The sequence below is a fragment of the Ursus maritimus genome (genome assembly GCF_017311325.1).
Source record: "Ursus maritimus isolate PB19 chromosome X unlocalized genomic scaffold, ASM1731132v1 scaffold_X1, whole genome shotgun sequence".
Taxonomy (NCBI): Eukaryota; Metazoa; Chordata; class Mammalia; order Carnivora; family Ursidae; genus Ursus; species Ursus maritimus.
Window position 1 is genome coordinate 119,868,109 of NW_024423319.1, and position 27,766 is coordinate 119,895,874.

At 42.0% G+C, this 27,766-nt stretch overlaps 1 long non-coding RNA gene across 2 annotated transcripts in view; it reads right to left on the minus strand.

The window, feature by feature from the left end:
- Positions 1–984: 984 nt before the first annotated feature.
- LOC103666319 overlaps positions 985–27,766 on the minus strand; it is a 282,801-nt gene continuing 256,019 nt past the window's right edge. For both annotated transcript variants that reach the window (XR_005835915.1, XR_005835913.1), the window contains exons 4-5: positions 2,007–2,231; positions 985–1,739 (exon numbers count right to left, since the gene is read on the minus strand). This is a non-coding gene — a long non-coding RNA (uncharacterized LOC103666319). The remainder of the gene's footprint in view (positions 1,740–2,006; positions 2,232–27,766) is intronic.

The window sequence follows — 27,766 nt, forward strand, 5'->3', positions numbered from 1 at the left end:
TCCATGGGGTCCTCACTCTCTAACCTCTCCAGGAATCGTACCCAGAGGCCTTCTGCCTCCAATAAAACCACCATGCTGTCTTGTTTAACAGGCACTTTTGAACAGGATAAGGAATGTCTGACAGAACAAGACCGACCTTGTCACAAAGCACAGTGAGGGCAGAAACTCGTGAAGGTGATTTTCCGTTTTGGAGTTTATGGGGAACAGCCTGGGAGGAAGCAGAGCCCTTCTCCGTGGCACAGCATGCTGCAAAGACGGGAAGTGGACGCAGATCAGACGGCAGAAAGAGAAGTGTATTCTTTCAAAGAGAAGCCATGGTGTCGTGTCGGGGACAGGTAACTATGACACGGGCCCCCCTCGAGTTGTGTAAGTAAGGGTTCACTGGAGCACAGGCACCCCGATGCTTTGTTTCACACAGTACCTATCCCCGCATGCGTACTTGCTAGGACAGCAGAGCGGGGGAGCTGAAATCGAGACTGGGTGGCTCCAAAGCCCAAGCTCTTTACTCCCCGACCCTTCACACGAAGAGCACACTGACCCCACCCAGCAGGCAGTGTGCATTGGTTCTGGAACCAGTGGAGGACCCAGCTGTAGCGAGAACTTGCACCTTGCACAATGGTGTTGTTGACCGGACTCAAAGAGGGAGAACTCTAGACCCAGCCCACAGCATGAGAGTTGCTCTCCGAATGACAATTATCTTCCATCCCTTATGCACGTCATTGAAAAAACAGCAAATCACATTTCTGTACCTTTCGCAGTGGGTGTTATTTCAGAGAAAAAATAAACATAGCAAGAGACGTCGCTCGTCAGTGTCCTTCTGCATCAACCAAGTACTTACTTTCTACATCATGTTTACTAAACGAAGGTCCAGCTGAGAATTTCCCAATTAGTATTTTGTTTAATATATTACACCATCGGGATAGATAGGCATTGCATTTCCCGATAGTTTTTGCAGAAAAACGTTATTTAAATGGGATTCCAAACGTCGGTAAAGTTATAACGGAATATGAAGTTGGATGACCAACTACTGATGTCTTTCAGTGAACAGGATCCTGACATCATGTCACAGTATCGCATGAGTTTAATCTTTCATATTAAACAATAAAGTACATCTTAAGTAGGGTAAAGGTAACTGTGTTCTTGGAACAAGGGAACACTGAAAAGCAAACACTACTAAATCACCATGGGATAAACTGGAAAGAAAAACTCCCACTGAATATGGGTCAGGCATCGGATAGGACTTTGAAGCTTTGCGCAAAGGGGCAACAGACGCCAGGGTGAGTCACCGGTTCCTGTACAAGCAGCTCTGTGCAGAATCCTTCATGGCACGGCTAGGCTAACCTGCTTGGGCTCTTTGCTGTTTCCCCCGTGAGACTGTGTCTCAGCGGGGACACCCCCAAGGTGACCTGTCACCGGCACCCCTTCGGCTCACGTCACAAAGCCGCTTCTTGCCTCCTGGACCGAATGCAGGTGTCACCAGTGCATCTCCAGTCCCACCTCCCACGCTGTGAGCTGTTTCTGGTCCCACCTGTACATCTTCAGGGACACGCATTGGCACAAGCTTCGTCTTCGCGGCAAATGAAAGGGACGCTTCTGCAGAACCTCTATTCAAACTCTCAAAGAGCCCTCTGAAGAACTGCCAGCACCGAGGACATAGGCTTTATTCAGAATGTCTGGCCGGTGAAAATGCAGAGGTCTAGAGTTCCCTTCCCAATGAGATGGCAGTCTGAGGTTGCTGGCTGGGGAGTTAGGGAGTCAGTGTGAGCGATTCTGTCAAGCTTGGCAGTGGCGCTGCCCCAGGAGGGAGCCAACAGGACCCCCTGGGCAGGTGACGCCATCCCTGCCCCATTGGAGGCACTCCAGTTGGGCAAAACAAATGTCCTTCTATTAAATACCCATTTGGATGATTGAGTTGCAACAAAGAGGTAGCTATGTGAGCAAGGGCAGACTTACCGATCAGGAACGTGGGTCCGAACCCCACTTCTCATCTCAGTGTTTGCACTTACCAGAATGTGGTTGAATGAGCACGTCGGGGATGAAGACATTCATCTTGGCTTCGGTCTCGCATATGTAAAATTGCTCCAGGAATGAATAGGCTGGGCTGTTTGTGTGCCAGGCCCTTCAACCGGGATGAAGACACAAAACATCATTGTTGGCTGCGGACAGGAGGCGCCCAGCCTGTGAAACCTTCCAAACACTGGGGGCAGAGAACTCTCTTCACACCAGAACACCTGAAAAATAGGAAAATAGAAAAAAACTTAGCAGCAGTTTACATCTATTCATTTTAGGTTAAGGACCAAGATTTGTGGAAGAGTCCTTTCCTTCAAATGGAGATGTACCTCTTTCAATAGCTCGCTCTGAAGAGCACTTCTCAAATTAGCGGAGGGCTGCTGAGGGGACCCCTCTGCAATTTGGAGGCAACACCCTCTGCCAGAAACACTGAAGAAACAAAAACAAAATAACAGTGAAACACACATACACCCCAACCACTCATTAAAGAAAAGGAAAACTGCAATGAAACGTAGATGGCCCATTTATCCTATCGACAATCAAGCTTGGCAGGTTGCTAATCAGAACTATGTAAAGCAGGTTCTGTCTAGTTCAACGTTTACATTGAAGAATACGTTCGAGCTGCAGTGATTCAGTGCTGTAAAATACACTCTCGAGTCGGTCTGCTGGAGCGTGGCCTCTCCCATGCCCAATCCTAGGCAAATCTGGTTTGATTTATGAGAACTCTGAAGAGACCATATTCAGGGCCCGCCAAGCGCTCCCTTCTGTTGTGAGTCCCACAGAACGGGTTGCTGTGTGGACCTCAGTCCCCACCTGGGGAGGCATTCTCCAAGGCTGAGGTGGGTGACAGCAGTTTGGCTCTTCTGTCTAGGCTCCTTTTTTCTTCTTCCTCTTTCTTTTTTTCTTTCCATCAGAAATAGGAGAACCACTTTTTACTTGCAAGCAAAAGGTCTTTTTCACTAAAGAAAATGTCTGTTTCCCTTTTGCCCATCTCTAACAATTCTATTTCCCGAAAATTACACTTTTTTTGTGGTCTTTCTTTACTTCTGGAAATACCAAACACATAGAGTTTAATATGAAATAAATACTTGAGAAAAAGGAACACATGCAAATCATCTTTCTATGATTCATCTACTTCCAGCAGACCTTCTGAAGGAGATTCAGAGGATCCCTTTGTGAATACAGGTCTCCATTAGGAAAGGTCAACTTTTCTACACGCTAAAAAAGCATCCTGCTAATTCAAGAACGGATTCCCTGGAATAAAGTTTTGTGGTCAGTTTCGGCGGGAAGGAGCTTACGTAACAGTTCTGATGGGGTAAGCTGTTGCGGCAAGTAAGAGATCAAGAGACAATGAAGAGCGTGATTCCTCCGCCTGGACAATGGAGCGGATAATACACCGTAGGTGATTATGCACGGAGCATACCACGACCCTGCAGCAGCCCCTCCACGCCTCTGCCTTGTCAGAACAAAAGAAGGTCGCGCTTCCTGGATCTTCCTAACTGGCTGTGTCCGCACAGAGGAACTGCCGTCTCAGAGAACCACTGTGCGCCCTGCGAGGGGAACAGGCCTACCACAGGGAACCCGTGTGAAGTGACACTGTCCGGACGTAGCTACAGTCGGGAACCCATCTCTCCTGTTCTCTTGCAGCGGGGAGGTCTGAGCAATGAAGCGAAGCCAACCCGTTGTTTCCTCTGGAACCTTTCAGGTCACCAAATCATCATCATCATCATCATCATCTTCTTCTTCTTCTCCTTCTTCGTCTTTCAAAATAAACAGGTGATGCTCTGTGCAGAAGCCAACTGCACCCTGCTGCATGATGAAGAAACTCAACAATGAGAGTCACACTAAGAAACCAAACACAACGCAACGCCTAAGGATATAAAGGCAAAAAGAATCCAAATGGTACGTCTGGGACCAGACGACCACAAAGAAAGATTTAGATTCCATCCCGTGATGGGGTCCCCGAGGAAGGCTCCCCGCAAACATCTCCCTGATAATATGCCTCGACCTGCCGGCTCCGGTGTCCTTGTGTGGGACTGGAGCCTCACGCCGCACCGACCTCTCAGAGGTGCTTCTGCCGCCGTGGAACACAGCGGTTTCCGGGAGAAGCCGTACGGTGGGTGTGGATATCCTCTGTGCACAAGTGTAAACGCTGCTGTGCTAACAGCAGGTCTCGTGGGCTCTGAGGGGACGGGTCCTGTTTCGGACAGCTTTGTTTGCCATCCTGGGAGAGCTGAGGCTGCGGACAGGCAGAGGCAGCCAACACCGAAGAGAGGATGGAGGAGCCGGCTTCTTAGGGAGGCGCTGGCTAGAAGGCAAATGGACAGAACCAGAGTTCCGAGACCAGACACGCCAAAGTTCATGGGCGTCTGTACGCCTTGTAGCGGAAGCCCTGCTTCAACTTCCTGGCTACTTCTGATGGAATCCTGATGTCTGCTGTGTGACCAACAGCGCATTTGTATGTCCATTGAAAAACACGCACCTGATATGTTAAACAGTTTAAAAAAAAGAAGTTTACTTAGTTGGGGTGTAGTTGAATTTTATTACACTAATTTACAATTTATTAGCTCTGTGAAGTCAAATGCTTCCAGGTGGCATAAGGAAGGGTCTTAAAAACTGGATTTTAAAATTCATAGTGAAGTCACTTGGCTTCAGTAATTAAGTGAGAGTGAAAAAATGTTTTAGTTAACATAGTTAAGTACCTTCGCCCAAACCTTCGCATGAAAAACTGTCCTTGGCAACAGGCCAACACCATTGTATCAGTAAGCGGAATGGGGCTGGGTGCAGTAGTCAGGAAGGACACATTCACAAGAAGGACACATTCCTTCATGACTTACAATAAAGATGGCAGCCCTGCGACAACCTCCCACTCACCCACCTCTAGTCCATGAAAAAGAGGAAGCTGGAAGGTCAAGGGAATTTGGTCACGGACAGGCATGCTACGTCTTAGCGGCTTGCTTGCTGAGTTGTAGAACCTGGCTTCTCTTCCTGCCCTATGAGCATGGCCATGTGTGTTGAAAGCTCCTGGGAGCCTCGCCCACGTTGCTGAGAGTTTAGGGTCTATATGTACACAGGGAGGGGTGCCTGCTGAGGAGCTGGAAAATTCTGAGGGCCAGAGCAGTTCTGGACAGCAACAGCAAAGACACACTGCGTGGGTAGAGTTGCCTACATCCCTCAACCTGGGGAGAAGAATAGGCTTTTCCTTAGGTTACACAGACAATGAAAAAGGGTACCAGGCTGTGTTCTGTCGTGAAGTTAACATGTTCGACTGGTACGAACCCAGAGAGCTGCGGCAGGAGGAGCCGGTGGGGGAAGCACTTGGTTAAAGGAGTGTGAAAGGTCAATGGGAGGCAGGCCTTGTCTGTAACAGGCTGCTGTGCAGTGCTGAGGACCCATGGGTCCCTCCAAGAACTCCCACTGGCAGCTCTAGAGCAGACTAGCGTTCCAGGCTCAAACACCTGCCGCAGGGGCACCTGGGAGGTTCTGTGGGTGAAGCGCCTGCCTTCGGCTCAGGTCGTGATCTTAGGGTCCTGGGGTCAAGTCTTGCGTTGGGTTCCCTGCTCAGTGGGAAGTCTGCTTCTACCTCTGCCCCGTCCCTCTCTCAAATAAATAAACAAAATCTTTTGAAAACAAACGCCTGCCACAAAGTCTGCTCTGACCACCTGCTAACATAAGGGAAGAGGATCCTGAAACAGCAAGCCTAGTTCAGTGAACCAGTATCTCCACATTCTTCACATTCTTTTCTCCCGGGCTCTAAATCTGTAAGAGGCAAAGTGGAAAAAGGAGGAGGCAGAGGAAGAGTCAAACCATATATGCTTCTCCTCTCCTTTAGCCCCTGCGCTCAAGACTCTGTGAGGAAGAGAAGCCTAATACTGGTTCCAAATGTGAAACTGGAGACTTTTTTCGTGCCAGAAAATGAGACTGGATTACAAAACTGTGACTTTTTCTCAGAACTGGGAAATTTCTGGAAAGCAACTAGATAGGGTCAACATGTGTTTAAGGGTAAGGACAAGGTCCCTAGAATGAACCATGTTGCGGGAAATATTAAAGGCAAATACACCTGTTAGCTCTGTGTTGCTCATGTAGTTCAGAACGGTACAATTCCCTCATTCTATTTATTCTAGTAGACCTATGAGCGCATTTCTTCTCCCCGGTGTCTCCATGAGGCCAAGGTCTCCAATCAGCTGGCTTTCTCACTGCACTTTACCTTCTACAAGATCAAGCATTATGCATCAAAGAACCTCTTTGTTTTTTCATTATCACCGTCCAAGAAGACTTCTGAAACATTGTTTCCTATTCGACATACCACATATATATTTATATCTGTTTATGTATTGTATCCTATCTTGCTTTATTTGTGTATATAGCAAGGTTTTTTGAGAATGCTTGCCTCAAATAATTCCCTTACTCCCACCTGGGGTAAAATAAAGAAGTGAGTCTGGAGTCCGTGGCTTTCCCGAGTTGGATGGAGTTCTCCATGAACACCCAAAGGGGTGAGGGTCAAGCCCAAGAGCGAGTGTCATTTTACACGTCACCCAGAAGGGGTACCACCCATACAGTCCTCTACGTAAAGACAATGAGTTGCCCTTCCAATTCAATGAGAACAGCTCTGCTTTTATATGTCTGTCCACTAGGGTTTTATGCAATATGACAGTTTATAAAAATGCTTCAGGGTTTAAGACAAAAGTGAAAAACCTCCTTGTCTCAGTGAGCCAGAATGTCCCTTATACGTTCAGATTCTGGCTCTGTGGTTAACAAGGCCATCGTGCATATTGGAATTTTAACAGAAAGGCCAGTATGTACTCAGGAAGACTCAAAAATGATGGTGAGATTTCATCGGACAAGAAAGATGTATATTTTATGGAGATTATTCTGTCTGCCCCTCAAATCACTCCCATACGGCCCTTTGCAGATAAGCCCTACTCCATTAATCTATGAGCGAGTCCTGCCAGTGATACATATTTATAGCTTTTTTTTTTTTTTTTTTAGGAAAAGAATGTGAAACCTATAGTCCAGCATGTAACTTTTTTGGGCTGTTACAGTTTACTCAATGCAATATAAAGTTCATTTAAATTAAAATACAACAGCTCTGTGAAATCTAGTTATGATGTATTTGGGCTTTGTTTCACAGTGAGGAAAGTTTCATATGAGAGATCAACACCATATTAACTTTTACTGCTCTTCCTGTTTGTATTACATGCAGCAGGATGACCCAATCAATTACATCATTCAGGTTACTTGACCCAAAACCAACAGAACTGTAGACACAGATACATCGTATGAGTCTAACTGAAATTCCTGCCCTGCTGTGAAATGTTATCGAATAAGGAGGGAAGTATTCACCCGTTAACGTGTGAAATGTTATGGACTGAGGGACAGTGACTAACTGGGTTTAAAGGCGCTTCCAACAACGTCACGTGACCTTGAGCTGGGTGTGGTAGTAGGGTCTTGCCAAGAAGAGAATGGAATAAAATCCCAGATACAGGAAACAATTTGATGAACATGTCTCAGGAGTCTTCTAGTGTTTGGAATTTCCATTGTTCTGGGCTTCCTCGGGTGAAGGTGATAGGAGACATGGCAAGAAGAGGGGGAGACGGGGCCGGTTTTGCTAGAGACAAGAACAGCTAAACAGGCTCTTCTCAGTTTTGCAGACTTTTCACACGATGCCAGCATGGTTGAGATTCACCCTGCACACGATAGCAAGTCCCAGAAAGGCTTAGGCAGGGGAGAGAGCTGTTGCTGTATCTTCCACTGGCAAGTCCGACTTGTACAAAAGAGAGAATATGCAGACAGCAGAGAAGACGCGTAGCAGGAGGGTATGAAGACGAGGTCTGGCTATTCTTAGATCCCGGAGACAATATTCTGTGGAAGTTCATGCCACTGAACTGAGTCTTACCAAGATTTCTATTGAGAATAATAGGATTCAGTGTTGCTCATAATAAAGTCATTTGAAACTGTTTAGATATGAGTGACACACTGGTTTTAAGTGCTACTTTGTACATAGATACGTGCAGACAGAGACAGGTGTAAAACAACAGACCAGAGACAGAGAGGGAATCTACATATCTATACCTATATTTTTAAAACTGGTTTTATGCTTTTTTGATTTACTGATATGTCTTGGAGTAAGAAGTTTTCAATTCTATATTAACTTATAGAATTTAAACCCCAAACAGTGCACTGAAATATCAAACACAGAAAGCTTCAGAGTCCTAAAGATATTTCAGAATTGCACAATCACAAAAAGAAACAACGAGCAACCTACATACCTGAGGTCAGACAACTATCAAGTGTATTTTCTACAGAGTCAAGTACGAGACTGAATCTTCATGACGACAAGGATACAATTAACTCATGAGCTCCCAGTTTCTCTTGTTCTGATGAGTAGGACAGGGAGGGGGATTTTGCTCCTCACACACTTAGTGCCAGATAGCCAGCTCACAGCGATCGAACTCTCTCTCGATTGTAATAAAGCAGGCGTAGGACTCTGTGTTGCACACTCACATTAGTTACCAGCAGACACCGCCTGTGATACACTCCATCGGGCAGCACACATCTTCGAATTGCTGTACATCTATGCATTGCTGTACATCTATGCCTCCACGAGCAGTACACTGTGTTGAAAAGTTCTGAGCCCTTGTGAGACCACTGCCAATAACAGTGTATTTATTTTATATGTTCATAGATAAGCCCACATTCCCGGATGAACGAAGCCATGTGTACATTTTCAAAATGCAGGCCTGATGGCAGGTCTGCAAATAAGGTTGGGAGGGAAAGCCTCCAGGGTAAGGACGTCTATCTACACGCTCCATTACCTTCACAACGGACCAAATACCACCGATCTCTCATGTTTAAAACGATTCCCTCCTGACAAACAAAAGAGAGGTTTGTTTCTGTGCGATATCTAGCAAACTAAAAGTCGCGATTCTTCCAATAGGAAAAATGATTTTGAGCTACATTTTAAAGTCAAATTAATGTTTGATTGGCTCTTTCTTAAGGAGATTAAACACAGGAACACAAATGCAAATTCACTGGAAATGAGGCTGGTGATTTACAGAAAAGAATGCGTCTTCCTCCATGGGAAGATTCACAGCAGGATCCCTTGAAATAGAGAAGGTACCTGTGCCTGTACGTAGGGCAAGAGTTCAGACTCATGACATGGGGATCCGGCCTCGCGTTCTATTATCAAGGAAATAACTGACACGTAAACGTGAACGCTCGCTTCTGCTTAAACAATGACAGCCTCCAGCATTCTTCCCTCTTATTGTTTGTCCACATCGATTGTGATAGAGGATTATGACGTGCCGCCCACAGCTGCTTATGACCTTCTGATGGGCTCCAGCGACTGTTTCAAAGCTACCCCATCTAGCCTAACACAGGGTTTGAAGAAATAGCTTGCAGGCTGCAGCTACTTCCAGATCTAAAGTCTTCTCTGCACGTCCTTTCCAAGAGTCGTTTTTTGGCTACGGTTTCTGTCCGTGACATCATGCCCCGCGGCTCCCTGAACAGTCACTGCTAACTGGAAGTGACAAAGCTCTAGAGATGATTAAGGCGGGAACGTATACTCGTCATATGGAACTGGATGTTATTCTTTGAGGAGCTTATAGACATAACATGTCATAGAACGAGATGCCAGGGATGATCTAATTTGACTTGGACTTGGCTGATATTCCGTGTTTATACTACATGTAATACGCACGCACCTCACCATCTCAAGAAAAAATCAAATTTAAAAAGTTATCTTGTGTATATCGATTTGTGAAAAAACAAGCAGCAAAGAAAGCCGTAGCACTATTGTTACGAAGATACGATTGGATTGCGCCTGGGGGAGGGAATCCAGAAAGTGTGTTCACAGCTCCTCTTGCCAGTGCGCGGCCTTCCAGAGTAAGGTGGGGCAGAAGGGTACCTTCTACCATTCTGCTTCTCTTGTCCCTGTTCCTTTAAACAACAGGTGTTTATTACAACTGGAACCAAACTTCTCTCTTACAGAGGTTCTGTCATTTACCTTCTGCTCCTGAACTTACTCAAATTTCCTAATTATAATTAGCATGTCATCCTTCTTTAAACACAGAGAAATCTGGTGTCTCAGGTCAGGCTGCTGTAAGAGAATGCCCTGGGCTGGGTGGCTTACAAACAACGGGCACTTCGTCCTCTCAGCTCTGGAGGCCGGAAGTCTGAGATAAGGATACCACCATGGTTGTGTCTGGGTGAGGGCCATCTTCTCCCTGTGTCCTCAACGGCGGAAGGGCAGGGGAGCTCTCTGGGGTCTCTTTTAGAGGGTACTAATCTCATTCATGGGGGATCCTCCCTTATGACCTGATCACCTCCCAAAGACCCCACCCCTAAATTCCATCATACTGGGTGTTAGGTTTCAACATATGAATTTTTTTGGGGGGGGGCATACACATTTAGTCCATAACACTTGGTCTTTAACAAACTTTAAGAACTAAAAGAAAAATCTTTGATGAGAAATCATCTGCTTTTAACTCACTCATATAAAACTCAGTTTAACACACAGTCCTTTAAAATGACTCTTTAGAAGTTTGTGTCTCTATCATGCTTGCTGGCAGATGACAGATAAGATACATAAGATGATAGACTATATCATAGATTGTCTAGGGAGAGAAAGAGGGAGAGAGAGAGCAAGAAGAGGAGGAGAAGAAGAGAGGGATGGAGGGAGGGTGGGAAAACTGAAGAAGGACACTATGGACATCAGATTGTCCCGTCGTGTTAATCTGCTTCATTTCGGGACTAGCACGCGTGCCCGGAGGTCTCCCTGGGATCCTACCAAGCACAAGCCAAGAAGGTCCGAAATAGAATACCTAAGATGAGCACTGTGCCCTAGAAGGGAGACGCTGTCAGGAAGAGTGAATCAGCCCTGCAAGGAGCCGTTCCCCACAGCGGCAGCGGAGCTCCCCCCAACAGCGGCAGCGGAGCTCCCAGGTAAGGTCAGAGCCTGTGTGGCTGCCCACAGAAGGGCTGGGTAAAGAAAGTGTGGAAATGTGTTATACGCAAGTAATGAATCATGGAACTTTACATCAAAAACTAGGGATGTACTGTATGGTGACAAACATAATAAAAAATATTAAAAAAAAAGTGTGGAAATGGACGCTTCTGGGTTTCTGCTGACACTACTGTTGGCATGAAGACTGCAGGCTGAAGAGCATTTCTTCATAATCATCATTCATAGAAGATTCCCCACTCTACTTGGAGAGGGCAAAGGTCCGGGGCATTTGGGGAAGATTTCCTGTGCTATTAGTGCTAAGCCATGACCCTGAGCACTAAGGAAACTAAGGGGAAAGATATGCTTTTCTGGTCATTAACACTGATAAAAATGTTCATAGTATAACTGATCTCATCATAAATGCAGTCATCTCATCAGGAATAATCTATGTCATTTTCTGACATGGGTAACATGTTTATCACGTCTTTTTTAAGACAATGAAAAGACGCATAAAAATCACTGGTCGGTCTTTAAATTTAGTTTTTCAGCAGAAATAGAAACATATAATGTTTATACTAGGCTCCACCAACAACCAGGGGGATTGACACAACTTTGGTATTGCCAGAAAACAGGAAGATTACTAATATTTTTCCAAAGCTCAAAATTTATTACTTGGTGTTAAGCTAAATAAGTCAGAGAAAGACAAATACTATATGATGTCACTCATATGCAGAACGTTAAGAAACAAAACAAACAAAACAGGAGAGACACCAAGAAACGGACTCTTAACTACAGAAAACACACTGATGGTCACCCCAGGGGAGGTGGGGGGAAATGGGGGGGATGAGGTGATGGGGTGAAGGAGTGCTCTTGTGATGAGGACTGAGTAATGTACAGAACTGTTAAATCACTATATTGTATGCCCGAAACTGATACAATACTGTATGTTAACTATACTGGATTTAAAATTGAAAAAAACGAAAGAAAATATATGGGAAACAAAAAAAACCACATAATTAGGTTTCCAATCTTGGTAAGGCTCTGTCTCCAAGTGATGCCACGTAGTGGATACATTAGTCAAGAGATCACAAAAAATGCGTAGAAGGGATAAAATTAGTAAGAAAGAGAGTAGTGGTATTATTTCATCTGTATTTTCAAAAGACTGGCATGATATAAAATTAGCTTGTATATTTATATGCATTTATCATAAAATCTGAACATCTGTTCTTCACTGAAATTCAAAAACAAATTACAGTGCTGCTGTTGGAAGCTCTTGCTTGTAAATCTACAAGAATTTGAGGGATATCCAATTGTCTTGTAAGAGACAAATAATTCTGCCTTGCGGCAAAGAACTACAGAAGATGACTTTAGTTTGGGGGTTCTATAAATGTTGTTGAAATTTGTTGTCAGAGCCCATGTAACCGTTGCCTTTTCTACTTGTGACAAAGAGGTTTTAAAATACCTTAATTATGGTTTCCGGATCGTTCAATCAATCCACACGATCTCGGCATTTAGTTTGACATTTCCTTACATGGGTTGGCTGGCCCTGTGGGGCAGTGCTGAAATTCCCCCAGGGGACTGACTCCCCGCAGGAGCTAACTTTCAGGGACAGAAGTGTCTTTGTGTTTAGGACCCATGCAAAGGATTTCTACAGACCCCAATCCACGGGCACACACTGACTTCCTACACAGTATCTAGTGGGGTTTGTTTGCTTTTTAATGGTAGCAGATTAGCCTGTAGTCAAGAGTCCTGAGTGTCAATGTCTAAAATTTCAATATTTTTTCAACCCCCTGAGATTTTTCTCAATTACGTTGGCAGTAAGATAGAGTATTGCAGGCACCACAAGATCCAAAGGAATGAGGTCTTCTGGTTTCACAGGCATGACACAAGACCTAATAATACAGATTATTCAATATTATTAGTACCAACACTACTTGTCAATTCTCCGTGGATTAGAAAAATATACGGTGACTGTCTTATCTGGGCTTTTTTTTTTCCCCCTCCAAAGTGCATCTTGAAATAAAGATGTGAAGGCAAGTTGTTGTCCCAAGAGGAGACTGTGCGCATCATGGTAGAGGAGTCAGGTAAGGTAGAAAAGAAGAACTGCGAATAATCATTGTGTTGTTGGGTGCTTCTGCAAGGCCTACAGATCACACGTCAGAACTGTCCTCCGTGAGGGACAAGGACGATTTAGCCACCATTAATCCACCGCCAGGCTACGGTTCACCAGGGCTTCACTCCCCAGCACATCCACGGGCCAGGGATGCTTCCAGCAGCCGCAGAAGGCCCTCGGGTGGGGAGACGCAGGTACGTCCACGGGTACAGAGATGGTGCACACGACTGCTGAGACTCTTGGAAAAAACACTCATCGGAGCTTCAGTGTCTGCTACGCTAACATAATCAATGATTATACAGCACTTCCTGGATGGCTGAGCCTGTGCAGGGGTGGGACACAGGAGGCAACAAACAACTTCATTCTTTTCTTCTCCTCCTGGCAACTTTCTGATGGTCTGAGTGAAAAATACTCTTCCACTGTCCCATCTTTTCCCACTGTCCAAATTTAGGGCACTCTACTTTCTGTATCCCACAGCATTTCTGTCACATAATTAAAAGGGTAGCTACCATGTCTCGTTTACCCAACACTCAAAAGTGGTTTTTGAACTAATGAGTGAGATGTGTTCATTTTCTATCACAGCTATAATGAATTACCACAAATGCAGTGGCAAAAAAAACCCCAAACATTTTATCTCACAGTCCTGAAGGTCAGAAGGCCAACACGGGCCTCATGGGCTCAAGGCAAGGTGTCAGCTGTGCTGTGTTCCCTCTGGAGGCTCTCGGGGAGGATCTGTGTCCTTGTGTCGCCAGCTTCCAGGGACTGGCTGCATTCCTTGGTGCATGGGCCCCCTTCCTCCATCATAAAAGCCAGCGATGTTGCATGGCCCTGACCGTTCTTCCCTAGGTCCCATCTCCTCTGTGAGTACAGTTCCACTGCATTCCAGAGACTGCCAGAAGAGATGTGTGAATTCATGAATCCCACATTTTATGCAGTTCTACAAAGTCCATGATTCTGTTCTTTGGGCAAAGAAGTGCCACTGATAGCACATGGTGGTTCCTTGCTTGGGGGAAGGGGAGGCAATCACCACCCCTGGCTTCTGAGTTTTCTTCCATCGCATACCTTGGATTCTCTCTTCCTTTATGCCATTTTGGTGAAAGAAGAATGTGGAAAATAATCCCTTATTTGTAGTTTATAATTCATCAGATGATTTCTTCCTGCCTACTCATTCGGATTCACCCTGGCCTGGTGTGACACTATTTCATGGGTTGAGAGGCAAAAACAGGGACAGCAGATCTGAGATCATTTCTTTGTAACACTTAGTAATGGAGGGGTAACGTTCTCATGAGTTCCAAGGATCCCCTCTTAGGGAAGAAGGGATCAGGGGAACAGCAGTAAAGTAGGAACGCATTCCAGATTGTAAAGGTGATTGTACCATACCTTCCTGCCTCCGCCCCCAACAAATAGTGTAGAAGGCATTATTAATGTGCCACCATACCGTTATCATTAGCATTAAAAAGAAAGCCAGACACACAGTTCATGATTAAATACACATTGACACACACCATAAGGTGAAGGTACGACATCTACTGTAATATTTTTCATTCTGCAGGGAATGATAATGTCATGTTAAAAAATGAAATATGTTGCAGCTGCAATATTAAATGTCAAGTAATATTATTTTAAAACATTAGTATGCATTAGAATAAAAATGTTAGATATTAAATATTTTATAAGAGTAATTATAAATTGTGATGATGATAGTAAAGTGAGCAATGGGTATCCTACAATCGAACATTTCATTCAAAAGGTCATTAACTAAAATTACTACCATTTATTCCATAATGCCTCCCATATGCACTTAAAATGCCTTTATGTGTATTATTTACTACCTCTATGTCATACCTCTTCCAGCTAGCTTCCCATTGTATGGATGTGAAAGTGGAGGCAGAGAAGTTAAGAAGTGTACTAACGGTCACACAGTAACCAACCCCTCCAGCTGAATGTATATATTTATTAAAGATTTTGTGTTTTTGAGAGAGGGAGACAGAGAGAGAGAAAGAGCGTGAGAATGAGCAAGGGGAGGAGCAGAGGCGGAGGGAGAAGCAGACTCCCCACCAAGCAGGGAGCCCGATGCGGGACTTGATCCCAGGACCCCTGGGATCATGACCTGAGCCGAAGGCAGATGCTTCACTGACTGAGCCACCTATGAACCCCCTCAAGCTGTATTTAAAAGGACCCAAAGAGACTGAATCAGTTAATTATACTTTAGTAGAAGCTAATGATGGCAAAGGACTATGCATCATAATAGGGATTCTTCCTTCTTTTTAAACAGAATTCATTTTTTAGAGCTGTATGAAATTCACTGCGAAACTTGGCAACCAGGCACAGAGTTCTCATATACGTCCAGCCCCTACACACCCACAACCCTCTTTATCAACACTCTCCACCAGAGTGGTATATTTGTACAATCAATAGCTTATAATCAATAACCATTTACTGACACATCATCATCACCCAGAGTCCATAGGCTTCATTAGGGCTCACTCTTGGTGCTGTGCATTACATGGGCTCTGACAAATGTATAATGACACGTATCCACCACTGAAGGACAATAAAGAAACTTCTGGGGCAGATGGTGGAGTAGGAGGGCCCTAAGCACACCTCATCCCGTGGATACATCTAGACGACACCCACATCACTGTACATGATCCAGAGAATGACCCAAAGACTGGCACCACAGACTCTCCATAGCTTGCCCAAGACAAGAAGCCACATTGAAAATGGTAGGAATGGTGGAAACATGGTCTGGAACCAAACCAAACAGCAAGACTGACCACAGGAGGGAGGGACTCACAAGCACAGAGAAAGGAGAGAGGGAGAAGAGCAGACCCCACACTGGCACTCTAGGCACAGAGGACCCGCTGGGAAGACAATCCCCATTAACAATTGGCTTTGAAAAGCAGAGGGGATTAACACTGCAAGTTTTTACAATCAGTGGGACTTAACACCTAGAATTTACAAAAACAGGGCTCCACTGCTGACAGCTAGAGAGCACAGGAAACTGAGTCCCCATCCTCAAAGAGACGGCACAAGAAACAACCCTGCTGAGATACAGCATAGAGGCAGCACTTCGAAAAATGCCTGGGGGATACTGGAAGGAGATTTATTTACTCATCTCAGAGCACGTGCTAGAGGAGCAGGGATCTTTAACAGACTTCTCCAAGAGCAAAAGAACTGGTGGGTACCATTTCCCTTCTGCCCACCAGCCTATGTACACCAACACCAGCAGGAACCAGTACAAACACTCTCCACCTTGCTTGCTAACAGCATGCCCCACCACAAGGCTCTCCTGTGGACCTGACCCATCCAACCTACCCTCAGCAGGAATCCATCCAAAGTGGCTCCAGGTCCCTCCCACAGCAGACCAGGAGTTCTCAAAAGTAGCACCAAAATAATGGCATTGTGCAAGCAGCCACAAAAGGGGCCAACACCACTCCAAAGGGACTCCTGCCTGGAGAAGAGAGAAAGATAACCACACACACCAGTCCTACTGCAGCAATGACAGTGAACTGAGGACAGATATCTGCTCTGACCGCTTGACCTGCCCACAAAGGAAAGCTTCTCAGGGGGACAACACAGGGAGAGTGCCCTGCAGTCTGGTGCTACCACAGCTGTGGCAAACATCTGACCTGACCCAACTCAAGCCCAAGGGAGCCCCAGACTGGCCCACTAACAATACAGGGACTGAAACCTGCCCATAACAGGCAAAGACAGCCATTGGAGATGACTGGACTGAAGGCAAACACAGATCAACGATAATAGTAGGGCACATGCAACATACCAAGGAGACTCCCCTGAAGTGCCAGACTTTGGTGAATAGGGGGCACTGAACAGCATGGGCACTACAGGACCTCTTCTTCATAAGGCCACTACTTTTAAGAGCAGGAGATGTAGCTGACTTTCCTAGTACACAGAAAAGACACACAATGTTAGACAAAATGAGGACATAGAGGAAAATGTCCCAAATGAAAGAACAGGAGAAAATCACAGCAAGAGAACAAAAGGAAACAGAGATAAGCAATATGCCTGGTGAAGAATTTGAAATAATGGTCATAAAGATACTCACTGGACTTGAGAAAAGAGTGGAGGGTCTCAGGAGGAACCTCAACAAAGAAGTAGAAAATATAAGTAATAATGAGTCAGACATGAAGAAATCAATAATAGAAATTAAAAATACAACAGACGGAATGAATAGTAGACTTGAGAAAGCAGAAAAATGAATCAGTGACCTAGAGGACAAGCTAATGGAAAGCAATTACACTCAACAGGAAAAATAAGAATTATAAAAAAAATGAAAATAGATTTAGGGACCTCAGTGACACCATCAAGCCTAGTAACATTTGAATTATAGGAATCCTAGACAGAGAAAAGAGAGAAAAGGGCACAAAAACTTATTTAAAGAAATAACAGCTGGAAACTTCCCTAATCTGGATAAGGAAACAGAAATCCAGATCCAGGAGGCAAAGAAAGCCCCCAGGAAAGTCAACCCCTGGGAGGTCCACACCAAGATACACAGTAATTAAAATGGCAAAAAGTAGTGACAAAGAGAGAATTTTAAAATCGGTAAGAGAAAAAATTTACATACAATGGAAACCCATAAGGCTATTAGGTGATTTCTCAGAAGAAACTTTACAGGCCAGAAGGAATTGGTATAATGTATTCAAAGTGCTGAAAGGAAAAAAACCTGCAGCCAAGAATACTCTATCCAGAAAACTGTCATTCAGGACAGAGGAAGAGACATTTTCCCAAACAAAAGTTAAAGGAAGTCATCACCACAAATCCAGTCTTACAAGAAATGTTAAAGGGGATTCTCTGAGTGGAAAGGAAAGACCATAAGCAGGAATAAAGTAAGAGGGAATCAAAAAAGAAGTAAAATGAAGTATATCTTTAAAAAAATTCTGTCAAGGGATTCGCAAAATAAAGGATGTAAGGTTTTATACCATATACCTATAATGTGGGAGGGAGGAGTAAAAATTCAGTGCTTTTAGAATGGGTACAAACGTAAGTGACCATCAACTTAATATAGACTGGTATATAAATAAGATGTTATATATAAACCTAATGTGAGGCCACAAAACAAGTCTCAACAAATTCATAAAGACTGAAGTCATACCATGAATCTCTTCCAAATACAATCCTATGATACTAGAAATCAGCCATGAGAAAAAACCTGGAAAGAATACAAACACATGGAGGTTAAATAAGACACCACTAAACAATGAATGGGTCAACAAAGAAATCAAAGATGAAATTAAAAAATTATATGAATACAAATGAAAATGAAAACACCACGGCCAAAATCTTTGGGATGCAGTAAAAGTGTTCTAAGAAGGAGGTTTATAGCAATACAAGCCTCCTTCAGGAAGCAAGAAAAATGCCAAATAAACAACGTAAGCTTAAACCTAAAGAAGCTAGAAAAAGAAGAACAATCAAAACCCAAAACCAGTAGAAGGAAGGAAATAATAAAGATTAGACCAAAAATAAATGAAATAGAAACAAACAAACAACCCCCCAAAAACAATAGAACAGATGAATGAAGCCAGGAGCTGGTTCTTTGAAAACAGCAACAAAATTGATAAACCTCTACCAAACCCATGAGAAAGAAAGAGAGAGAGAACTCCAATAAAATCAAAAATGAAAGAGGAGAAATAACCACCGACACCAAAGAAATTCAAAGGATTATAAGAGAATATTATGAAAAATTACATGCCAACAAATTGGACAACCTGAAAGACATGGATAGATTCCTAGAAACATATAACCTACCAAAACTGAATTAGGAAGAAATAGAAAATTTGAACAGACCAATTACAAGCAATGAAATTAAAAACTCCCAACAAACAAAACTCCAGGACCACATGGCTTCATGGGTAAATTCTACCAAACACTTAAAGAAGAGTTAATAACTATTCTTCTCAAAATATTCCAAAGAATAGAAGAGGAAGTAAAGCTTTCAAATTCATTCTAGGAGGCCAGCATGACCATGATACCAAAACGAGACAAAGACATTACAAAAAAAGGAATCTGCAGGTCAATATCTGTGATAAACATAGATACAGAAATCCTTAATGAAATATTAGCAAACTGAATGCAACATAGATTAAAAAAAATCATTCACCACAATCAAGTGGGATTTATTCTTATCATGCAAGGTGGTTCAATATTCACAAATCAATGTGATACATCGCATAAATGAGAAAGGATACAAAACATAATCATTTCAATAGATTTTGAAAAAGCATTTGACAAAGTGCAACATGTGTTCAAGATAAAAACCCTCAATAAAGTTGGCTTAGAGAGAACATACCTCAATGTACCATATGAAAAAGAAAATACAGTATCATGCAGAATAGTATCACTGCTCTAAAAATCCTGTGCTCAGCCTATTCACATATATTTCCTTCCGAATGTTATCTTCTATAGTACTTTTTAAAACATTCTTAGATCATAGTTCCCTCAACTGTAAAATGAGGACTCAAACTAAATTGTCCCTTGGCTTCCTGCAAAGATACTATGAATATATTTGCAAATGGAAAACATACATCTGATCTATAATGTTTTTGAAAAGATATGGATATGTTTTCTTTAACCTCACATCAATTATTTGGTATCAGCCCTAGCTCTGTGAGATCCAGCTCTGTTGTTGCCTGATGGCAGTCAGATCTGGAGTTGCAGGCCTAACTCATTTATGACGGTCCTAGATGGAAGCTGAGCTCAGCCACAGAAAGTGTGTCCAGTCTATTCAATCTAATTAAATGATGGTACCAGATTCCTGCAAGGTCTCAAATTATATATTAATCTCAGGATGGATCTGACTAAAGACAGAATTAGTTACGTGAAAATAAATTAATTTTATTCCAAACATGGAGTTAATAACAAGGTTAGATGGAGCTGTGGCTAACTGCTTATGTATAGTCAACCAAAATTCACTGAGTGAGCTGTATGTAAGGGAAATGGAAAAATACTAAAATGGGAAAATGGAGACTTTCAATAAAGTACAGTCCGTGCACTTATAGAACAAAGTCAACAAATAAATATGTAATTCATTCATGTCAAACTTTAAACAGAACACGACAAGGATGCTCACTCTTGCCATTATTATTCAACATAGTTCCAGAAGTCCTTGCAACAGCAATTAGACAGTAAAAAGGGATAAAAGGTATCCAACTCGGCAAAGAAGAAGTCAAACTGTCTCTCTTCGCAGATGACATGATACTCTATATGGAAAACCCATAAGACTCCACACCCAAATTACTAGAACTTATAGAGCAATTCAGTAATGTGGCAGGATACAAAATCAATGCTCAGAAATCAGTTGCATTTCTATACATGAACAATGAGACTGAAGAAAGAGAAATTTGGGAATCAATTCCATTTACAATAGCACCAAAAATCATATGATATCTCGGAATTAACTTAACCAGAGAAGTAAAGAATCTATATTCTAGAAACTACAGGTCACTCTTGAAAGACATTGAAGAAGACTCAAAAAGATGGAAAAACATTCCATGCTCATGGATTGGAAGAATAAACATAGTTAAAATGGCTATGCTACCCAGAGCAATCTATACTTTCAATGTCATCCCGATCAAAATACCAATGACATTTTTCGAAGAGCTGGAACAAACAGCCCTTAAATTTGTGTGGAACCAGAAAAGGCCCCGAATCGCCAAGGAATTGTTGAAAAGGAAAAACAAAGCTGGGGGCATCACGTTGCTGGATTTCAAGCTATACTACAAAGCTGGGATCACAAAGACAGCATGGTACTGGCACAAAAACAGACACATAGACCAATGGAACAGAATAGAGAACCCAGAAATGGACCCTCGGCTCTTTGGGCAACTAATCTTTGACAAAGCAGGAAAAAACATCCAGTGGAAAAAAGACAGTCTCTTCAATAAACGGTGCTGGGAAAATCGGACAGCTATATGCAAAAGAATGAAACTTGACCACACTCCCACACCATACACAAAGATAAACTCCAAATGGATGAAAGAACTCGATGTGAGACAGGAATCCATCAAAATCATAGAGGACAGCATAGGCAGCAACCTCTTTGACATCGGCCACAATAACTTTTTCATGACACATCTCCAAAAGCAAGAGAAACAAAAGAAAAAATGAACTTGTGGGACTTCATCAAGATAAAAATCTTCTGCACAGCCAAGGAAACAGTCAAAAAAACTAAGAGGCAGCCCACAGAATGCGAGAAGATATTTGCAAATGACACTACAGATAAAAGACTGGTATCCAAGGTCTACAAAGAACTTCTCAAGCTCAATACATGAGAAACAAATAATCAAATCAAAAAAATGGGCAGAAGATATGAACACTTTTCCAATGAAGACATACAAATGGCTAACAGACACATGAAAAAAATGTTCAATATCATTAGCCATCAGGGAAATTCAAATCAAAACCACACTAAGATACCACCTTATGCCAGTTAGAATGGCAAAAATTGACAAGAGGATGTGGAGAAAGGGGATCCCTCTTACACTGTTGGTGGGAAAGCAAGTTGGCACAGCCGCGTTGGAAAACAGTGTGGAGGTCCCTTAAAAAGTTAAACATTGAGCTACCCTATGATCCAGCAATTGCACTACTGGGTATTTACCCCAAAGATACAGACATAGGGAAGAAAAGGGCCATATGCACCCCAATGTTCATAGCAGCATTGTCCACAATAGCTAAATCATGGAAGGAGCCGAGATGCCCTTCAACAGACGAATGGATTAAGAAGATGTGGTCCATGTATACAATGGACAGCTATCAGAAAAGCGATTACCCAACATTTGCAGCAACATGGACGGGACTGCAGGAGATGATGCTAAGTGAAATAAGTCAAGCAGAAAAAGACAATTATGTGGTTTCACTCATTTATGGAACATAAGAAATAGCAGGGAGATCGGTAGGGGAAGGAAGGCAAGAATGAAGAGGGGGTAAACAGAAGGGGGAATGAACCACGAGAGACTATGGACTCTGGGAAACAAACTAAGGGCTTCAGAGGGGAGGGTGGGAGTGGGATAGGCTGGTGATGGGTATTAAGGAGGGCACATTGCATGGAGCACTGGGTGTTACAGGCAAACAATGAATCATGGAGCAGCTACATCAAACACTAAGGATGTACATGTATGGTGACTAACACAACATAATAAAAATTATAAAAAAAAAAAGAACATGTTATTTAAGAATAATGGTTGTAACAAAGAATTTTTTCCTTGAGTGTGTAATGAGCACTTTGATTTTAAAGTTGGGTGCTTCCAAATAACACGATTAATGTTGTCAGGTACATACCTCGCCCTGAAGTAACTGAGTAAAACTACAGGTATCATCTCAAAAGCGGGTCATGGAAGGATCACGAGAATGAAGCCATAAAAGCTCTCTCCTCTTCTGCCCAGTGGTTGTAGAGTGTCCTAATTTCCTTCTACTGATCTTACTCTTTGAGGCAAGTCAATGATATTTTGAGGAGGATAAACTCATTAGAACATCATTAATCATCCAAACCAGTGTAGTGCTCAATTATTTATTCTATCAATGCAGCCAAAAGAAAATCATTGAAGAGAATGGTATCTGGAAGAATCACGGTGGTCCCCCCACCCCGCCCCACTGCTGATTCATGTAGACCATTTTCATTGAGCCATTTGATTCTAGGTAGAGGGCATACATTGCTCTTGCTTAACCTTTTTTCATTATCACTTTCTTAAGGATCCTTGTTAGGCACTCTTTTCTCTCTTGCCATTCCCAATGAAATTTTAATCCTTCAGATATTCTGTGTATTTATGTATTGTATGTATACCTGTATTTTATATATAAAAGAGTGTGATTTTTCAGCCACAAGAACAAATTTCTACCTCTTCAGTGATGATACTGCTCCTACTGAGTACGCATGGCATGAATGCACCATTGAATAGCCAAGAAGCAAGCACAGAACATAGAAAACTCTTCGTAAATGTCTATAGAGCTTGCATATACTTACTACTGACATGAATTACTAAACCACTGAGGGTCTATTCTTTGTCATATATGGTATCACAGATTACAAAAATGACCATTTAGTTGAACATGATATATTCCCTATCAGCACAAACATTTCTTAAGGCAAGTAATACCTCATTTTCATTTTTGCATTCTTCGACAAAGGTAGAGAAAGAAGCACAGTGTACAAGTCAGCTTTTTCTAGATGGATGAATGGATGGATGGATGATGGATGGATGGATGGACGGATGGATGGAGGAGCAGAGGAATGAGTGAATAATTGTTGTATAATAGGACACAGACGGCTTCTACAACTCACTCTCTATTAGGAAGTGAAGGGATGGGACTGTGGATTTGTATGAAGGAATGTCATCTACAAAATTTTATATCCAAATACTTAGTAACAAGTAATTTCTTAAGTAGATTGTGTGCCTCGCTACGCTAGACGGGCAATCAAAGTCATTTGAGGTCAGATGAGTATATCTGATGCAAAATCACTCTTCTTTTAGCATGTATTACAATGAGCAATTACCAAGCACCAATGCTGCCTTTACACCCTGATTGCTTATTGGAAGAACTCACTTTGGAAAGATATCTTTATTTATATTTTAATAGACTTTATTTCTTAGAGCAGTTTTGGGTTCACGACAAAATTGGCGTAGGAACAGGAATTCCCATCGTCCTGCCCCAACTCATGTAGCCTCTCCCAATACTAACATCTCCCACCAAAGAACGCTCATTATGTACCTTCATGACACATCATCAACCCCAAAGTCCACAGATGACATTGAGATGCACTCCTGATGGTGTACATTCTATGGGTTTGGACAAGGGTGAATGACAGGTGCCCACTGCTACAGTACTATACGGAATGGTTTCACTGCCCTAACAGTCCTGGGCTCTGCCTAGTCATCTCTCCCCAGGAGCCTGGCTACTACTGATCTTTGTGCTGTCTCCATAATTTCTTTTACAGAATGCACAGCTGGAATCCTACAGTATGCACCTTTTCACACTGGCTTTTCACTTATAATATGCACTGAAGTTTTCTCCCTATGTTTTCATGGTTTGATAGTTCATTTACTCTTAGTACTAAATAACATTCCATTGTCTGAATAAATCAGTTTATCCATTCCCCTACCGAGGGACAGCTTCCAAATTTTGGCAATTATAAATAAAGCTGCTAATAATAGCCATGTGCAGGTTTCTATATGGACATAAAGCAGATGCATGAATCGTGAAATTAAACATTATTATTATTATTTGGTTGTTTTGGAAGAGTTCTGAGGGCAGTTACCAAACTCATAACCCCAGTATCAAAAATACATATTACACACACACAAATACATACACACACTGAGCTTAGCCATATAAATTTGCATACCACACATCAGTTTGTATTTCCGCTGAAGGAAACAGATTATCATGAAGTATATGTTTTCTTTTTCTTTGGAAAATAAATGAAAGAATGTTAAAAATTAATAGGATTCCCTTTTTGTAGGGTATGTGTTTAAAGTCTTACTATATTTTCAGGTCAAGAAAACTGTTATGCAAAAGTAAGACTGTTGACTTATTTTGAACTACCAAGTATTTCCAGAGTAAAGACTGACTATGAACTGTCCATTGTTATGCAAATTGTCCACAATAAAATCACAGATTTTGCTGGGGTTAGATTATCTGAAAGTTCAATATGCTCGTCTTTTTAGAGCACTGGCATTTATTTTCAAAGCCACAAGCCATTGGTTGATATAGTTAACCCCTGACAACAATGGGTTTGAACTGCAGAGTCCACTTAGAGGTGGGTTTCTTTTTTGATTAATATCATACAGTACTGTAAAGGTTTTTCTCTTCCTTATGATTTTCTTAATCACACTGTCTTTTCTCTAGCTTACTTTGTTGTAAGACTGCAATATATAATAAATAAATCATGAAAAAATGTATATAATCTACTGTTTATATTATGGGTCAGGCTCCCATCAACAGCAGGCTATTAGTAAAGTTTTCGGAAAGTCAAAAGTTATCCGTGGATTTTCAATGCACACGGGGTTGGAACCATAACCCTGCACTGTTTAAGGGTCAAGTGTATTACTGTCTTTAGCAAGAAGAGGTCAGAAAAAACTTATCTTCTCTCATCAGTATGATTAAAAAAATCTTCCTTTACAAATGGAAACTAGCACTAGGTGAGATAATCAAAAAATGTGAACAAATGTTCTCATATCCACTGATCTAAAAATAAAATTTATTTTAAATATTCATGACTTTCCCTTAACCTCCTTGAAGGAGCTGTAAACCATATTTTTCCACGTCCATTTTTTGAATGTACATAAAAGAAGAACTTCCTATCTTTGTAAGTATTACCATTTCCTATCTTTAAGTATTACCATTAGTAATACAAGAAAAAACTGCATAATATGTTCGATTTAACCTTAAAACTCTCTGACATTAAGTATAACTCAAAATGGAACATAAAACAATCACATCTCAAAAGCACTGCAAATTTGGAATTTAATGAAGAAAACTAATACAAAATTAGATTGAATATATCATTCCATATGGTGTCCTTTCAAGTAAATTGAAACCTTTTTTTTCTTTTTTTGACTCACTACCTCCCAGTCTCTCTGTCATCACAAATGAGACTTTCAGTTTTACTATTTTTGGAATTATGTTAATGATTTGAATGGTATTTGCTGGTATAAAACTTCTTCAGAAGGCAACACGATTAGGAAAAATACTAGGAAAGCAAAGGTTTACAAAGCAGACATCTGATGAGGAAAAGCGAACATTATAGTGCGTCTACGTTCAGTTAGGATTTCTAAAATGAATAATTAATGATACAAGCTGAAAGCGGAGGGCAACCTTTCCAATTCTTTCATATCAGAACCAACAAAATTTTTAAAAATTGGTTTTTAAACTAAAATGTACTTTTCCCAGAGGAAATAAACAGACCTAATTATCTGGAAAGGAGTTTTCTACTGAGTATCTTCTTAGTCTGTACTTTTCTGGGTTTATTTTTCCATCACCTTTTGGGAGTTTGAAAGTTGTTTTAACCTCACGAGAATATGATGTCTTTTGAAACACAATGAGTACTCTTTAGGGGACCAGTAAGACTTCTGAATGTGATGAGACAGTGAGACGCCCCTCCCCAGCACCACCACCCCACCACCACATTCCCGAACTCTCCTTTATCACTGACTTTCCCCTGTTATGAAGTGATGGCCAGAGTCCCTTTGTAAAGAGTGAAAACCCTCAACTTCAGTGCCACGAAAACAGGAAATAAAGTCTAGCTTTATCTCTTAGGATCTGTGTAACCTGGTCCAAACCGACCCACAGTGGCTCTGAAGATTAAAGAAATCATAACTTATGGGAGTGCCTGAAATATCAGTTGAATCCCATGTTCAGACAAGGGACGTTCAGCATGCAGGGCAAATGGGGGTTTTTCTATTGGAAGTGGCTAGTATTATCAGTGGACAGGTTGCTATCATTTTCATCATATAAAAACACCATTGATTATCTCACGATTAGAGAATTGTTTCTCACAGCACAGCAAAGCGAAGTTAACTTTAGCATTAAGAAGCACCGGTTCCTGAGAGTGGGATGTTAGCATCTTGGCAAGAGCTCCTGCCTACTGTCTCTACTGGACATGCCGGAAGGCTGAATCATTTCAATTCTTCCTAGGATGTCAGAGCCAGGGCCACATTCGTATTCCTTCGTTGACTTCTGCATCACGTAAATACTGTGTCCGATGCCAGGAGACCTCTGAATAACTAGTAAGTGCTTCAAAAGATGCTTCCCTCCCCACCTCTCCACAAAAGGCTATCCCAAAGGGAATGGCCAGATTTCTTGTGGGTATTTCCTGATCATTTTTATTTGATTAAAAAAACTTTAAGATTTTATTTATTGTCAGAGAGAAAAGAGAGCACACACACAAGCAGAGGGAGTGGCAGGCAGAGGAGAAACAGGCTCCCTGATGCGGGACGTGATTCCAGGACCCTGGGCTCATGACCTGAGACAAAGGCAGATCTTCACATGAGCCACCCCCAGGCATCTCTTTCCTGATCGTTTAAATTCACCTATTTGAGGTTCCCATAAAACTGCGACAATGATTTCTTTAAATTATTAAGGTGCAAACATTAATGAAGGTGGATTTTTTAGATAGAAAGAATATTCCCTCCAAATCATCCAGAATCCCTACAGCTTTCTGACTTTATCTGCACTCATTTTATGCTTTCATAATGCATAATTTCACAAAGCATAAAAGCAGTAATTAAATTTTGAATAGATTATACCTGGTTATCAAAAATACAATTATGCTAAAATAGTCTTATTACTGAAATCTTGGGACATAGTCCTGACTATGTCAACTATGAAAGTCTTAATCTTTTGAGGCAAGCCTGGAGCTACGAAGAGCCGTAGCGAATTCTGCATCAAGATGGATATGTAAATAAAGTGACTGTATGTGATGATACTAATTTTGTTAAAGAAAAGGAGAAACTGAAATATTTCACTTTGACTCTTCCACAACTTAAAGACTCAGGATCCATTCTTCATTTGTAGAACACAGAAAATAATATTTCTCTCCATGACAGATTGCCTGGGAAAGTATTTCAACAGTATCTGGGACATAGCTTTCCACTGACGATCAGTTAATCTTTCCCCTGCCTGTGACTTCTAAGGTGGCTCTAATATACCAATTAAAATGCAAACAAAATAGGGTTTCAGATTAT